The sequence below is a fragment of the Haliotis rubra genome, unplaced genomic scaffold, assembly GCF_003918875.1.
Source record: "Haliotis rubra isolate DU_JTF1 unplaced genomic scaffold, ASM391887v1 Scf407, whole genome shotgun sequence".
Taxonomy (NCBI): Eukaryota; Metazoa; Mollusca; class Gastropoda; order Lepetellida; family Haliotidae; genus Haliotis; species Haliotis rubra.
Genome location: NW_025767088.1, coordinates 927185 through 945061, shown reverse-complemented (window position 1 = coordinate 945061; position 17877 = coordinate 927185). Strand labels below are relative to the sequence as shown.

Here is a 17877-nt window from a genome sequence, read left to right as displayed (position 1 = left end):
ATCATTTATATATGTTTTTTGGTTGTTGTACCACATTTGATGGCCATCCTCTAAACAGTCTTGAAGGATGACACTTGCTATGCCACATCGTACGCATGTCCTTGGTGATTTCTCACGTCAAGAGATGGTAGCAACTCTACCTTGGACCACCAGGAGTCCAGATCCTAAATCCCATGTTTGGGACATTATGAGATACAAAATATTGATGTATTAGAACAAGCCCTCCATGAAGAATAGAACACAATACCACAACGTCACATTCAACATCTGATACAATCAGTCAGGAGGGTCAGGGATGTTATTACTTATGTGATTTTTGAGTTGTATATCCAAATCTTGAAAATGAGCGCACTTGTTAACGTCATACGACATTGGACTACAAAATGAGTCAATCCTTTTCCAATAAGCTACAGTTTTTCATGCTTTTTTAATTAAGATTTGCCATTTAATTATTCGCTGAAAGTCAATGTATCAAGACAGTAAGTTAAACTGAGGTTTGGATAAATTCCTTTGCTATGGTTAATGGTAACATATTGATACTATGAAGAATATGGGATGTTGCAATACTTTGTTCCATGTGTATATGCCTTTCAACACAAGTAATACACGTCAGAGGCTCCATTAAAAGTTGAAAACAATGAAGTTGACACAGTACCCAAACTGGCGGACAAGGTCACCACACAGACACTATTTTCAAGATGTGGTCATGTGCATAGAGCTCAGGTCACAAATCAGTTGAAGTTAAGCAATGCTGAGCATGGAGAGTCCTTGGATGGGTGACCGTGTTTGGCAGCTCGACTCCTGAGACTTTCTAGGACTTCAGTCTTACCCCACAACGAAACGCATGTGATACATGTGGTCTCACCTAAGGCAAGTGGGTTTGTTAAAAAATTGCCTCTGTCCACCCAACAGAAAAAAGGTACCTGGTACGATACGATGGTAGTCTGAATTTGAACCTTGAGCGCCTAATAGGAGACAGGTTGTATTCTGCACAGGGAGTGTTCTGTACTCGTTAACCAGGGGTTATATGTCAGCGCTTTGAGCATGCAATGTGCATGGGTAAATGCACAAAATATCTCGACTATTATTATTATTAATATTTTTATTTTGACATGAAACATTCTCGATGGAACTTGCACCTACTTTGGACTCATCATGATCCTTGATCACACTGATAGCCCTCTCCGTAAACAGATACGTTGAATAGTGGCCGGTCTCATTGAAAACTGGGGTTGTATTGTTACGTAAGTCAAGGCCACAAAACGAGTATCTGGAATCGTGGTCGTCGCAACGTTTGTGTGTGAAGTAGTCCTCGCTGCCTGTCAGATAGCCTGCAAGTTGTTAAGATTAGATATATAAAGGGTTAGGTCAAATAAAAAGGTGATGTTTGGTAAATAAATTGATATACTAAAACATGTGGTTTCTCTACACAAATTGTATACAACAATGGGTGGGTTAGTGAATGAGTGAGTGAGTGAGTGAATGGATTTACACAGCTTTAGGCAATATTCTAGCAATGTCACGACGGGACACCAGAAATGAATTTCAATTGCTTCAGCTTCCAGATGATATGGGATAATCATGATGTTTCATTTATTTCACAGATATCATAGCCGGTGACAAATAGGATTGGGTGGTTGGCTTGGTTAACAGACCATCACATTCATATTGTGTTGATGCTCATGATGTCAATCACTGGGTTGTCTGGTCCACACTCGACTATTTCAACACTGGCACGATACAGCTGGAATATTGCTGATTGCCACATTTAACAACAAATAAACAAACAAACAAACAGTTGACATCTTTCCTTACCATAGTATGAATCAAATCCCCGATTGGTAGGCAGGTAGTCATCCTTGTAGAAGCCCAGATGCCATTTGCCGACAGCATGGGTGGAGTAGCCGGCCTGTTTGATCTTGTCTGCTAATGTGGGACTATCCAGAGGGAGGCCATTGGGCTGAGAGCTCCAGATGATGCCGTGTTGTAAACCTGTGTGAATCTGAAAACAGACAAAAGAGATGGTCAGGCTCACTAACACTTGGTTGGCACGACTGCATATCCCAGTTGTGTAGATCAATGTTCATGACGTTGATCGCGGGATTGTCTGGTTTGGTTATTTACAAAACGCCGCCGTGTAGCTTGATTATTGCTCAGTGCTGCATTAAATAAGAAATGAGTGTTTGCCACTGATATGACAATGTCCCCCGCCGATAAAGAATGGAATATTTATAACATATTTACTACTTTTAATTTTTTGGTCACATACAAGATGCCTGAAATGACCGGTGTCTGCATAATCACCCAATGTAGGCTGTCGACATAATTGAAGACATTGGAAGCAATATTTTATGAGATATCGCGTTTACATAAGTTTGAAAAGTGTTCAAAGTGTCGTGGTGACCTTGAAGATACCAAGGTCACCCAAATCAACTGGTGTGCTTGCGTAATACCCCAGTGTAAGCTGTCACCAAATTTGAAGACATTGGGTACAACAGTTGATGAGATATCGTTTTAACAAGAATCGGGACGTACCGACAGACGGACACCGCTGAATACATAGTCTTTACAGTGTTTGATCGACAAAACATAAAGAAACTATACCCCTGAAATAGGATTTGAACCCCAAATTACAATATTATGAAAACAATCTTACTAGTTCAGTGAAATTATGGAAGCTAATTAATTTGGAACAAGCATGTTTGTAACATCCAGCTGATAATTCTGTTCAGAAAATGAAAACAATCCATGTACAGACATTCGTGTCTGAACGTCTTCAGTCAGTCACTCAGTTCTGATTCAAACAAAGAAATACAAACTGTCATCATGAGGATAAATAGGTATCACAGACCCTGAACCGCGTTATTTTCCATTCTGCCAAGCTTCTGCAATGCTAAAGCAATAAATGAAGCAAGCAACAAGTTGCCCTGAAAAGCTGTGTATAATTTATGGTTTGTGTGTGTGTGTGTGTGTGTGTGTGTGTGTGTGTTTGATGATGATTTTTATGGAGAAGCATGCACAATATGAATGAACCCTCTACATTTTATGTACAAAGGATGTGCCACATGTAGTCAGTCAGTCAGTCACTCAGTTCTGATTCAAAGAAATTGTGATCATGAGGATAAATAGGTCTCAAAGACCGTGAACCGCATTATTTTCCATTCTGCCAAGCCCTGAAAAGCTGTGTATAATTTATGGTTAGTGTGTGTGTGTGTGTGTGTGTGTGTGAGAGAGAGAGTGAGTGAGGTGAGAGAGAGAGAGAGAGAGAGAGAGAGAGAGAGAGAGAGAGAGAGAGTGAGTGAGTGAGAGAGTGATGATGATTTTTATGGAGAAGCATGCACAATATGAATGACCCCTTTAAATTTTATGTACAAAGTAAGTGACACACCCTACCTGCAGACAAAACTCAATTCCCGGCCCACCTAATTTATCAGAAAATGTTTTTTAATATTGTTATGTACAAAATTGCACACACACACGCACGCACGCACGCTCTGTCTCACTCACTCACTCACTCTCTCACACACACACACACACTTTACATGTGTACAAAATTATTGGTGACCGCCTACCTCCCCACTCCAGACATGTTCCTGGGTTGTCGTCTGCACACTTTATAACCAGTAAGGGTATGACTGACTCACCTGGTACCTCCCTGACATGAACTGGGACCGTGTCGGGGTACAGATAGGCTGGACATAGTAGTTTTCCAGCTTCACGCCAGCCGCGGCTAACTTGTCAAGATTTGGTGTTTTATCTCCGACTTGTGATACCCGATGTCATGGAATCCGTAATCGTCAGCGAGGATGAAAATAATGTTCGGGCGACTTGACTTCGCTGACAAAACAGTGCAACACGCACATAATAACAAGAACTCTGCAAGATGCATGGCTGTCAGGAAACTGTTCAAGATCCCGAATGAGTCGAACGCCTACATTCAACGAGATTAGTCATCCGGTGCAGTTCACTTGTGATCATGTGACAATGTTGGATAATGTGACTTATGCAAACTCCTCAACAGTGCTACTACAAATGTACTGTGTAATGAGTATGGCAACAGCGGGACTAGTGTGAGCGTTGTGCGTTGCTTCATTGTGTTTTTGTTTGTTTGTTGTTTACTGCACTCAGCAATATTCCAGCTAATAGCCTATATGGCAGCGGTCCGTCTGTCCAACGTTTGGTCAGTACAGGTGAATGAGCCATCGGGGCAGGTGATGAAGTACAGGTCACTAAGCCATCGGGGCAGGTGATGAAGTACAGGGTCACTGAGCCATCGGGGCAGGTGATGAAGTACAGGGTCACTGAGCCATCGGGGCAGATGATGAAGTACAGGATCACTGAACCATCGGGGCAGGTGATTAAGTACAGGTTCACTGAGGCACCAGGGCAGGTGATGAAGTACAGGGTCACTGAGCCATCGGGGCAGGTGATGAAGTACAGGGGCACTGAGCCATCGGGGTAGGTGATGAAGTACAGGTCTCTGAGCCATCGGGGCAGGTGATTAAGTACAGGTTCACTGAGGCACCAGGGCAGGTGATGAAGTACAATTCGACTTATTTAATAATTATTGTTTGTTTGTTGTTTACTGCACTCAGCAATATTCCAGCTAATAGCCTATATGGCAGCGGTCCGTCTGTCCAACGTTTGGTCAGTACAGGTGAATGAGCCATCGGGGCAGGTGATGAAGTACAGGTCACTAAGCCATCGGGGCAGGTGATGAAGTACAGGGTCACTGAGCCATCGGGGCAGATGATGAAGTACAGGATCACTGAACCATCGGGGCAGGTGATTAAGTACAGGTTTACTGAGGCACCAGGGCAGGTGATGAAGTACAGGGTCACTGAGCCATCGGGGCAGGTGATGAAGTACAGGGTCACTGAACCATCGGGGCAGGTGATGAAGTACAGGATCACTGAACCATCGGGGCAGGTGATGAAGTACAGGATCACTGAGCCATCGGTCCAGGTGATGAAGTACAGGATCACTGAACCATCGGGGCAGGTGATGAAGTACAGGTTCACTGAGGCACCAGGGCAGGCGATGAAGTACAGGATCACTGAGCCAGCGGGGCAGGTGATGAAGTACAGGATCACTTAACCATCGGGACAGGTGATGAAGTACAGGTTCACTGAGGCACCAGGGCAGGCGATGAAGTACAGGATCACTGAGCCATCGGGGCAGGTGATGAAGTACAGGGGCACTGAGCCATCGGGGTAGGTGATGAAGTACAGGTCTCTGAGCCATCGGGGCAGGTGATTAAGTACAGGTTCACTGAGGCACCAGGGCAGGTGATGAAGTACAATTCGACTTATTTAATAATTACATGAAACACGTGCTTTTCTCAGACGTTATGCTTTTTGCGCTCGTGAGATTTGTTGCTTTCTACCGTACGGGTTTATGACGATGTAATATTGAACACATAATTACTTTTGATGGTGTTTCTTTTGTCCGTGAGTTTATACTGGTGTTCGACGAGCACATGTTAAACAGGGGTATACGTTTATAATTGATGCAGCATGTTTAATAATGCGTATATCAGTGCAAAAGATGCCAGTTTATTAGTTAGTCCATGTCCTTTGAATTCAGTGAGCTGGTGAGATGTGTTGCTAGCTCAGTCAGATAAGTAAGTCCTTGATAATGACCTTAGGCAGATATCCCAAGCCAAAAATATAGGTCAGGCAGCTGATGAAGCAGTCAAAGGGTGACATATGGTATATAAAAATCGCCACACAGAAACATGTTTATTGTTTTCCGTAACACCAAAGTTTTAAAAGGTATCTTTTTCAAAAAGTTTTATGTGTATGACATTTCGAAATTTGATGCATCAGTGACAACAATGATGTCCGGTGCAATTCTCTATTTGACTTGTACCATACGTTCATGTGAACAGTTGATTTAGACTTTGTATATATTTATGACCGGTGCCACTGGTGGGGCAGGATATGCTTACCATTTCGCGAACACCTATATTTCATAGTGATTCATAAACACATGCTCTGTCATCGTGTCGCATGGTGACAATCACTGAAATGTCTGATCCAGACTCGATATATTTACAAACAATATCGTACAGCTGTAATACTGCTGAAACAAATGCTCATGATATAGTCCCAATTGTATAATCGCTTTGAGCATGCACATTGGATGGACTATAGCGCTATATGAATACACATATATAACAATAATAATTTGTTATGAATGTGGGATGGGGTCTGTCGCATTTATTTGCAAGTAAATGAATTTTCACCTTATTTGAAAGACATAATCAGGCTATGAACTGGAGCACATAATTTCCCGGGCTGAAACCAAACATGATATTAAAAGTGCATTGATATCCCTTATCAGCCAGACTGGTAGTGTGATGCAAGCCTGGTTATTCCGTCCTTGTCACCTGACCGCCTCTATGTTGACACTTGCACGTTGCAAATTATCTCATATCATTCCAAAGTGCTCAAGATTAGACCGTTTTGGCACTGTAATTAAAATAACTTTGTGTCAGCATTTAAATCTAAGTAAGGCACATCACAGCACTGCTTAAACCTGCACCTAGGCTTTAAAAAACCCAAAACAAATCGATATACATCTTGACATTTCTGTTGATCCTCTGTCATTTACAAATTTGAGTACATTTCTATAAAACATAGATATAGGTCATGCTGTTCTTGTAAGGCCCATTGTCAAACAGGAATTTATTTCACGAGTGCCACGTTTTGATACAGATTCTTGTACCATTGTTAAACAGGAATTTATTTCACGAGTGCCACGTTTTGATACAGATTCTTGTACCATTGTCAAACAGGAATTTATTTCATGAGAGCCACGTTTCGATACAGATTCTTGTACCATTGTCAAACAGGAATTTATTTCACGAGTGCCACGTTTTGATACAGATTCTTGTACCATTGTCAAACAGGGAATTTATTTCACGAGTGCCACATTTCGATACAGATTCTTGTACCATTGTCAAACAGGAATTTATTTCACGAGTGCCACGTTTTGATACAGATTCTTGTACCATTGTCAAACAGGAATTTATTTCACGAGTGCCACGTTTCGATACAGATTCTTGTACCATTGTCAAACAGGAATTTATTTCACGAGTGCCACATTTCGATACAGATTCTTGTACCATTGTCAAACAGGAATTTATTTCACGAGTGCCACATTTCGATACAGATTCTTGTACCATTGTCAAACAGGAATTTATTTCACGAGTGCCACATTTCGATACAGATTCTTGTACCATTGTCAAGCAGACATTAAGTCACACACCCGAAATAGAAGAAGCTGTTATCCATATTGTCAGTATTGTACCAGTTCATAATCTTTAAGGAGAGAATTTGTGGTATCGACTTCTTTTATACAAGGAACACAATGTTTCAGGGTATTTTCATTTTCCTTTATCACTTCTAAATGCCATTTGAAGGTTCAACTTTAACTTGACTAGAGCCCTTGTTGACGTACTACAATTATTATCAATTTAATGTAACAAAACACATGCTATAGGTACAATTTCAAATATATCAAAAATAAACAATGGTCATGCAAGGTATAAAGGTATGATTATTTGGTTTATAAGCCAAATAAAGAATAATTTAATCCATAGACATTAGAAACATGCATTATTAATTAAGTATGTTTCGGTATAAAAATATTGTGTCAACATTTCATCGAGCTTTGAGACACTAATGACTAGAGAGCATTACCGTACGTAAAGTATGGTCCACATAAATACTGTTGATAACTAATGACAAGATATTTTATCAGCTCCTGAATAACTGATTTGTGCTATCACCAGAAAGAAGACTTCATGAATTATCATGTCTGAGACTATCCACGTGGTGGGGTAGCCTAGTGGTTAACGCGTTTACTCGTCACGCCGAAGATTTAGGTTGGATTCCGCACATGGGCACAATGTGTGAAGCCTATTTCTGGTGTCCCCCACCGTGATTATTGCTGGAATATTGCTAAAAGCCGCGTAAAACAACACTCAAACACTCACTGAGACTATCCAACAACAGATGGTTCTCTAAAAACAAACTGGTTTTTTTATGGTAACAATCCATTTCCAATACGATATATCATCAACTCGTGTAGGTTAATAGAACAAGCATTATTGATTGACTTCAACAGGGAGAATTAAGTGAAATATGTCTACAGCATTGTCTAAACACCTGGCTGTCCCTTTCTCTGCACTCCTCCCTCGTAACAAATAGTGAACTGCGTCAATATTTTGATGAGAGTTTGTTCTATAACTTTTTGACGTTAATTCTGCAAAAACATCACAGAGTTGGTCTGATGTTTTGACTATGATCAGCGTTTCACTGAGCATTTTATGTTTATTAGTTAATCAAAAACAGTTTATACTGGGATGTTAACACAATTCAGAGACAAACTGCTCTACTTAAAACAATGACTGTAGAGTAAGTTCTGTTACTCCCACGGCCCCCACACTCCTCCATGTAGTTTGGGGTCACATTTGGGGTCAGGATCCGGGTACCTGGGGGGTACTGCTGTTTTCTGGTAGTACTCTAGTCGGTCCAGAAGCTTCTTAACAATGTCTGGTTGTGATGCTGACAAGTCATTGTGTTCATTTGGGTCCTTTGCGATGTCAAACAGCCAAAGATTCTTCTCCTTATCATCCTTGTCCACAACCGCCTCCTTACTGAGATGTGGCGGCGGAATCCAGCTGCCGTTTCCTGAGGGTGGAGGAAGACGGTGTGAGCAAAGACATGGACGTTGTCTTAAAACTTGCAATGAAACAAGGACTTCTGTTTAAGAGATCCTTTATTCGAACTACGAGCATGGTAGCCATTACACAGGAGCCAAGGGAGATCACTCTACTGGCATACTTTACATTGATGCTACTTGTTAAGAGTATAAATGCTTGTATTGATCCTTTGTTAGTTATTATCTTAAGTACATGAACATTTCATCACAGAAGTCATACATAAAAACTTTTATTTCATCAGCTTTTAAAGCGCTGGAACTGTCTTCCTGAGGTAAGGAGGTAACTGTCTGCAAACGTCCACCCTTGTCAAACTAGCTGGAATTTCACACCTCAATCATAGCCCTACCAGTGGCTATTATAACTTATATCCCTCTTGGCCAATCAGATTCCTTTATTCATATTACTAACCAAAGTAAAATAAAATGGTGGCACTGCCCAAAACAGTATGTTCATTAATCAAGATTGTAATACAACGTGTCCTACCTCACAAAGAGCATTAACTTACTACAGCACCTTGACTAAAATCATGTGTACCCCTTTGTCAAGTGTCAAACAAAACAAGTACTAAAATCTGTCCTTTACTGAGAAACTGTAATACCAAATAAAACAAATGTTACAGTATTAATTGAGTGGGTTTAGTTTCACGCCGCTTTTAGCAGTATTCCAGTAATATCACAGCAAGAGACAGTAGAAATGGGCTTCACACATTGTGATTATGTGGGGAATCGAACCTGGATCTTTTGGCGTGATGAGCGAACACCTTAACCACTAAGCTACCCTTCAGTATTAAGCAGTGAGTGTCCACAAACCTGGATCTCCTGTGATGAGCTTCCAGTCCCCGACTCGTATAGCGGCTCTGATCCGCGTGTCGAAGGTGTTGTTAAAAGCTTAGCTCCCCTTTGGGTTGTGTCAAAATGTCAATGTTGTGTAGGAGCTCCTTCCTCGGACTGGCTCCACCTTCACTGGAACAATGGCAAATTGATGTAAGAATTTCCCTTCTTGTGTAAGCAAGTAAACATTGCTGTCATTGTGACATATACTACTGAAGAGACCTCCTTTTTCCAAACATATAAATTGTAAGCAAAAGGTTTCAAATTCATACTTCCTAGGTGGGAAATTTACGCTAACATGTCTAAATTCAACACAGAAATTTAAATCATTTGAACAAGTCATATTTGATACAACCATCAAACAACAAACAAACACACATCACGTCTCAACATTCAAACAGCCATATGCCCTTTTGGCTTGAAAAACAATATTAAAATTAAGAAATATTTTATCTTCAAAACAAATCCAAATAGAGCCCAGAACAATCCATAATTTTTCAGGAGCTGTGAGGCCAATTGATCCCAGCCTTGAGCTGGTCTTGTATTTAATTTATTCTCAAGGCTTTGGGAGACAGGCTATCTCTACGCTATATTTTCACTGATATTGTTGTTGATGATGATGATGATTTGATTTGATATTTTGCATGTGTTGCCCGGCAATATGCATAGTTCGCATAAGTTTCAAACTCTACATAAATACTAGCATACCTGATGGTCTTCCATTGGTCAAAACCATCCTGAGGCTTTGTTCCATTGGTGTTCCCGCCAGCCACACCCACCAATGTTGGGAACCAATCAGAGACATGGATCAGTTGATTATTGACAGTTCCTTTGTTCTTCAGCATATCGCCATACACAAAGCCCACACCATGGAATCCCCATCCCATAACGACGCCTTCCACCCCCTCAGTGGCCAGTTGTTTCCCCCTGCGTAGATCTGACCACCATTGTCTGAAACACAAGTACTTTATCAGGACCCTCATGAATAATTAGTAGACTCGCATAATTCTACCACATCCTGAAATACAAAACTTCTAGTTTTCAAGCTTAAATAAACCCACAACCTATGCTTGTCATAAAACTAACGTGATGATCGAGGAGTGTGGGGGGAAAGGGGGTTTAGGCTCTCTAACTTCGTTGTCACATGTCATTGTATCCCATTGTATGAGATCGATGCTCATAGTGTTGATCACTAGATTGTCTGGTTCTAGATTGTTCTGACTCGATTATTTACAGACCGCTACCATACAGCTGGAATATTGTGGAGGGCAGCATTAAACAACAAACAAAAATCAAACTTAAAGGTCACATGCAACGTAAAACACAACTTTGCAGATTCTGATATCTTTCGGTTTGGACTTACCGAAACAAATCATCAAAAATACAAATTCAAACCGCGCGAAATCGGAGTTCTAACGAATCACTAATTTTCCCCCCAGCGATTGGGGGAAAAAGTGGTTTCAAGAAGAGCTGGGCTGCGCTCATAGCACATGCCCAGTGAAATGGTTCGCACAGCTTGGAAGCGGGTTATCCGGAGGTCGTGAGCAGGAGTAGTCTAATCAAAACAAGTAGTAAATGATCTACTCATTACATAAAAGAACCTTGTTAGGATCTAGATTTTCTCAGCTATGTGTCAACCAGTGAGGCGTTCGACATTTCAAGACGGAAACCTTCGCTGGCGGTGAATACTCAGTGAAGGCTTTGGTGTGAACTATTTTTCTAATGTTTAGTTGATATTTCACAGGCGCGAGCTTTTTATATGTTACTACAGTAGATTACCGATTTAAGTGTTTATATAAATTTCATTTGTCTATTTCACCACACGTTCTTCTTACCGAGTCACTTTCTCAGTTCTATACTTAAAAGCAATGTCATTATTTAGCGTTGACAGAATTTCTAACTGTGATATAGATATGTCGTTGTCACAGACAAAACTCAATGGCTGTTTTATTGACACCTATGTGTCTGCCTGCCTGTCTGCTGATGACAATATTCAATACACAACTTCGATCACTGACCACATGCAATTTGAACTTAACACCTATCAGGCTATTCACCATAAATAAAACGCATTGATTTATGGCCCGAGTTCGGTCTCTGTCACATTATGTAATTACACAGTCAGGCAGGTGTGATACTTGTACACATGACATGTTATGATGTCTGTTGATTGCAAAATGTTATACACAAAATATGAGCATGTATTTATGAAACCCAACATCTCTATATATACACACACAATGAGCTGTGAGGGCATCGGCAAATGAATCAGCCGTTACACTTGAGTGTACACCCACCCGCTTTGACTGGGTTCGGTATCCCGGCTGCCTCGTTTCTGGGGAAGTAAACGCAAGTACAAAATATTGCACTTTTATTTGCGATTGTATGCTTATAATTTTGTTTATATGTTTTTTCATAACCAGCAATGCATATCATATGTCATGAATAAGTGATAATTGTGTTTTAATTATGTTTGATTTTTTGGTTGCATGTGACCTTTAACCATAGCCCGTGAAAATCTTTCTCTAGCTAATCTTACTGACCTACTTAAATCTGACCTACTTAAGTCAGAATAGAAGAGAAGTTTTATGAGACTTGAGGGAAATTTAGCTAGACCTACTCAGAGGTTCACATTCAGTCCAAGTCCTGACGTAGATTACAGTAGAAATTCCAAGTTTGAATATAAACTTACCAGTACCTCAGAATTTACTTACCTGTGGAGAAGACAATGAGGGTATTCTCAAGCTGGCCAGTAAGCATTGAGAGCTGCAGTGATGTTTCCGATCCCCTCGTCCATACATGTAGCCATCCCTTGAAGTTGAAAACATGTAAACGATAAACATCCGGGCCCCATTGCACAATGCGATCGTAATAGCTATGATGATCATAAGACGATGCTGAGGTATGTGTGTTACAATCACTTTAGCTCCAAGATCGTTTCGTGGAACTGAGCCCTGTATGGTTGTTTTTGTCGACAGCCGGACCATGTGAATAAGAACACACATGGGGTGTCATTCTTGATTTCGACGGTTTTCAAGAAAGTCGATAAATCACTGTAAACCATAAATTTTGACAATCATCTTGCATCACACAGTTGTTAGTGTTTATTCCTAGCCATTTTTTTGTTTGAAAACGACAATCGTACACATGCAAATTTCACGTCATACACCAATCATCTTTCAAGAGCGATTCCTTTACAAACAACTATGGTCATAAGGAAGTGCTAGTGGTGATGCACTCTCAAAATATTCCCTATTATCATATGAAGATTGGCTGAATAAATTATAAATGAAGTTTCACTAATTTAATTTAATAAGAGGTAAGTTTGTCCAATAAACAATGCTTACCTAGGGCAACAGCAAAATGGTCAATATTTTGTCAGACAATACTCTTTTCCTGATAGTGAAGCATAATGCCGATCAATGTAAGTTAGACAATTACAAGTCATGATACAGGAGACATATTGGTAAAACAGAGTAGAACCCAACTCACTCTGTGTGAGGAGAAACAGACCATACACTGGACTACCTACTGGATATGTCAGGTTTAACAGTGACCATATTACCGGCAAAAGTGCGCCTGTTCAAGTCCTTGATGTGGCTGTACGGATTCAAATATTTCCCTGGGACCCGCAGAGGTGCGTGCGTAGACTGATAGGCGAGGTACAGGAAAAATGGCTGCAAACAAGAAAAACCATGATGAGCCTACAAGAACATTACCACTGTCAAAGTAGTGGGTGAGTTCAAATTTAACATCACATGAGCTATAGTCTATTTCAGCTATATAGCAACGTGACCAAGTTAACACATGTACACAAGTATATTATATACACAAAGTCACACTTGAAAGCAAATTTTATTTTTAAAAAAATAAATAAAACATGTGCTATAACAATATCATTTATGTTTTTGGTTGTTGTACCATTACATTTGATGGCCATCCTCTAAACAGTCTTCAAGGATGACACATGGGCCACATCGCACACATGTCCTTGGTGATTTCTCACGTCAAGAGATGGTAGCAACTCTACCTTGGACCACCAGGAGTCCAGATCCTAAATCCCATGTTTGGGACATTATGAGATACAAAATATTGATGTATTAGAACAAGCCCTTAATGAAGAATAGAACACAATACCACAACGTCACATTCAACATCTGATACAATCAGTCAGGAGGGTCAGGATGTTATTACTTATGTGATTTTTGAGGATTGTACATCCAAATCTTGAAAATGAGCGCACTTGTTATACGCACGTCATACGACATTGGACTACAAAATGAGTCAATCCTTTTCCATGTTTCCTTCTCTCAAGGGGCGGTGGGGTAGACTAGTGGTTAAAGCGTTGGCTCGTCACGCCGAAGACCCGGGGTCGAATCCCCACATGGGTACAATGTGTGAAGCCCATTTCTGGTGTCCCCCGCCGTGATGTTGCTGGAATATTGCTAAAAACGGCGTAAAACCAAACTCAGTCAGTCAGTCCTTCTCTCAATAAGCTACTGTTTTTCATGCTTTTTTAATTAAGATTTGCCATTTAGTATTCGCTGAAAGTCAATGTATCCAGACAGTAAGTTAAACTGAGGTTTGGATAAATTCCTTTGCTATGGTTAATGGTAACATATTGATACTATGAAGAATATGGGATGTTGCAATACTTTGTTCCATTTGTATATGCCTTTCAACACAAGTAATACACGTCAGAGGCAAGTAATACATTAAAATGTGAAGACAGTGAAGTTGACACAGTTCCTAAACTGGCGGACAAGGGCACCGCACAGACATTATTTTCAAGATGTGGTCATGTGCATAGAGCTCAGGTCACAAATCAGTTGAAGTTAAGCAATGCTGAGCATGGAGAGTCCTTGGATGGGTGGCCGTGTTCGACTCCTGAGAGTTCTGGGACTTCAGTCTTACCCCACAACGAATCGCATGTGACACATGTGGTCTCACCTCAGGCAAGTGGGTTTGTCAAAAAATGCCTCTGTTCACCCAGCAGAAAAAGGGTACCTGGTATGATACGATGGTAGTATGAATTTGAACCTTGAGCGCCTGACAGGCGACAGGTTGTATTCTCAAAGGGAGTGTTCTGTACTTGTTGACCAGGGGTGATAGTGAGCGCTTTGAGCATGCAATGTGCATGGATAAATGCACAAAATAAATGGACTATTATTATTATTATTATTTTTTTTTTATGTTGACAAGAAACATTCTCGATGGAACTTGCACCTACTTTAGACTCATCATGATCCTTGATCACACTGATAGCCCTCTCCGTAAACAGAGACGTTGAATAGTGGCCGGTCTCATTGAAAACTGGGTTTGTATTGTTACGTAGGTCAAGGCCACAAAGATTATATCTGGAATCGTGGCCGTCGCAAGTGCTGTGTGTGAGGTAGCCCTCGCTGCCTGTCAGATAGCCTGCAAGTTGTTATATATTAGATATATAAAGGGTTAAGTCAAATAAAAATGTGATGTTTGGTAAATAAATTGATATACTAAAATCATGTGATTTGTTAAAACATGAAATTATATACAAGAGTGAGTGAAGGAGGGAGCGAGCTCGTGAGTGAGTGAGTGGTTTTACACCGCTTTAGGCAATATTCCAGCAATATCACGACGGGACACCAGAAATGAATTTCAATTGCTTCAGCTTCAAGATGATATGCGGTAATCACAGTTTTTCATTTATTTCACATATATCATCACTAGCCACACCTACGATTTAGACCCATGAAAATCTGTGTTAGAATGGGTCTTCAGCAAACCTTGATGTCATAGCCGGTGACAAATAGGATTGGGTGGTTGACTTGGTTAACAGACCATCACATTCATATTGTGTTGATGCTCATGATGTCACTCACTGGATTGTCTGGTCCACACACGACTATTTCCACACTGACACGATACAGCTGGATATATTGCTGATTGCCACAAACAAATAACAAACAAAACAAAACAAACAGTTGACATCTTTCCTCACCATAGTATGAATCAAATCCTCGATTGGTAGGCAGGTAGGCATCCTTGTAGAAGCCCAGATGCCATTTGCCGACAGCGTGGGTGGAGTAGCCGGCCTGTTTGATCTTGTCTGCTACTGTGGGGCTGTCTAGCGGGAGGCCATTGGGCTGAGCGTCCCAGATGATGCCGTGTTGTAAACCAGTGTGAATCTGAAAACAGACAAAACAGATGGCCAGGCTCACTAACACGACTGCATATCCCAGTTGTGTAGATCAATGTTCATGACGCTGATCACTGGATTGTCTGGTCCAGACTTGATTATTTACAGAACACCGTAATGTAGCTTAATTATTGCTCGGAGCATGCGGTGTTAAATATAGATAAACATCACAGTGTTTTACCGACAAAATATAGAGAAACTATACACCTGAAATAGGATCTGAACCCCAAATGATAATGTTATGAAAACAATCTTATTAGCCTGAAAATATTTGCTGAAACACTGCAACCATATGGTCCAAATCACAACCTTGATACCTTCATCAAACCAGGGCTACTCTACAACACGTTATATAGTCTCCCTGATCAAACACATCAAGTACCAATCCTTTTTCGTTTCCTTTTCTCCTCTTCAGTATTTCATATGAACACAATAATCAAGAAATCAGGCAGATTAAATCCACTGTACTCCCCTGAAGTGAGTTGTACAGTGAAATTATGGAAGCTAATGAATTTGAAACAAGCATGTTTGTAACATCCAGCTGATAATTCTGTTCAGACAATGAAAACAATCCATGTACAGACATTCGTGTCTGAACGTCTTCAGTCAGTCACTCAGTTCTGATTCAAACAAAGAAATACAAACTGTGATGATGAGGATAAATAGGTCTCACAGACCCTGAACCGCATTATTTTTCATTCTGCCAAGCTTCTGCAATACTAAAGCCATAAGTGAAGCAAGCGACAAGTTGCCCTGAAAAGCTGTGCATAATTTATGGTTAGTGTGTGTGTGTGTGTGTGTGTGTGTGAGAGAGAGAGAGAGAGAGAGAGAGAGAGAGAGAGAGAGAGAGAGAGAGAGAGAGAGAGAGAGAGAGAGAGAGAGAGAGGAGGTGAGAGAGTGATGATGATTTTTATGGAGAAGCATGCACAATATGAATGACCCCTTTAAATTGTATGTTCAAAGTAAGTGACACACCCTACCTGCGTACAAAACTCACTTCCCGGCCCACCTAATTTATAAGCAAATGTTTTTTAATATTGTTATGCACAAAATTGCACAGGCACGCACGCACGCACGAACACACACACACACACACACACACACACACACACACACACACACACACACACACACACACACACACACACCGTACATGTGTACAAAATTATTGGTGACCCCGTACCTCCCCACTCCAGACATGTTCCTGGGTTGTCGTCTGCACGCTTTATAACCAGTAAGGGTATGACTGACTCACCTGGTACCTCCCTGACATGAACTGGGACCGTGTCGGGGTACAGATAGGCTGGACATAGTAGTTTTCCAGCTTCACGCCAGCCGCGGCTAACTTGTCAAGATTTGGTGTTTTAATTTCCGACTTGTGATACCCGATATCATGGAATCCGTAATCGTCAGCGAGGATGAAAATAATGTTCGGGCGACTTGACTTCGCTGACAAAACAGTGCAACATGCACATAATAACAAGAACTCTGCAAGATGCATGGCTGTCACAAAACTGTTCAAGATCCCGAATGTGTCGAACGCCTACATTCAACTAGATCAGTCTTTCGATGCAGTTCACTTATGATAACGTTTGATCATGTGACTTGTGCTACTACAAATGTACTGAGTAATGAGTATGGCAACCGCGGGACTTATGTGAGCGTTGTGCGTTTCTTCATTGTGTTTTTGTTTGTTAGTTGTTTAATGCACTCAGCAATATTCCAGCTAATAGCCTATATGACAGCGGTCCGTCTGTCTAACGTCATAGTTAAGAGTGGGGACGGGTCAACATGTCAAGAAATGGCAACCATGTTCTCTGAAACAAAAGGTACAAATATACATGTTTGATATCACGTGCGCTTATTTGGTGGGGTGTCCTAAGTTTGGGCCATTTAGGCCATGAGTCAACCAGGTCTCCGAGAGCCAATCAGTTGTGTCATCTATGGCCAGTTTGGTTGCTGGGGGAAATTATTTCAGAATTCCCACGGGGAGAATTTTAATATCATGAAGAGATTGACTTGGTGTGGGTAACATAACGCGCAGATCTGACATCTCTGATCAGGTGCTTCTCGAACAATCAGAGACCATATAATAGATTATTATATGGTCTCTGGAACAATGTAGTATAACTCTTCTC

At 40.9% G+C, this 17877-nt stretch overlaps 1 protein-coding gene and 2 pseudogenes across 1 annotated transcript in view; all 3 read right to left on the bottom strand.

The window, feature by feature from the left end:
* Positions 1 to 3939, bottom strand: part of LOC124287877 — a 36482-nt pseudogene extending 32543 nt beyond the window's left edge.
* LOC124287866 (arylsulfatase B-like) overlaps positions 1 to 17877 on the bottom strand; it is a 108714-nt gene that overhangs the window by 4309 nt on the left and 86528 nt on the right. The window lies entirely within an intron of this gene.
* On the bottom strand, positions 7184 to 17311 carry LOC124287880 (annotated as a pseudogene).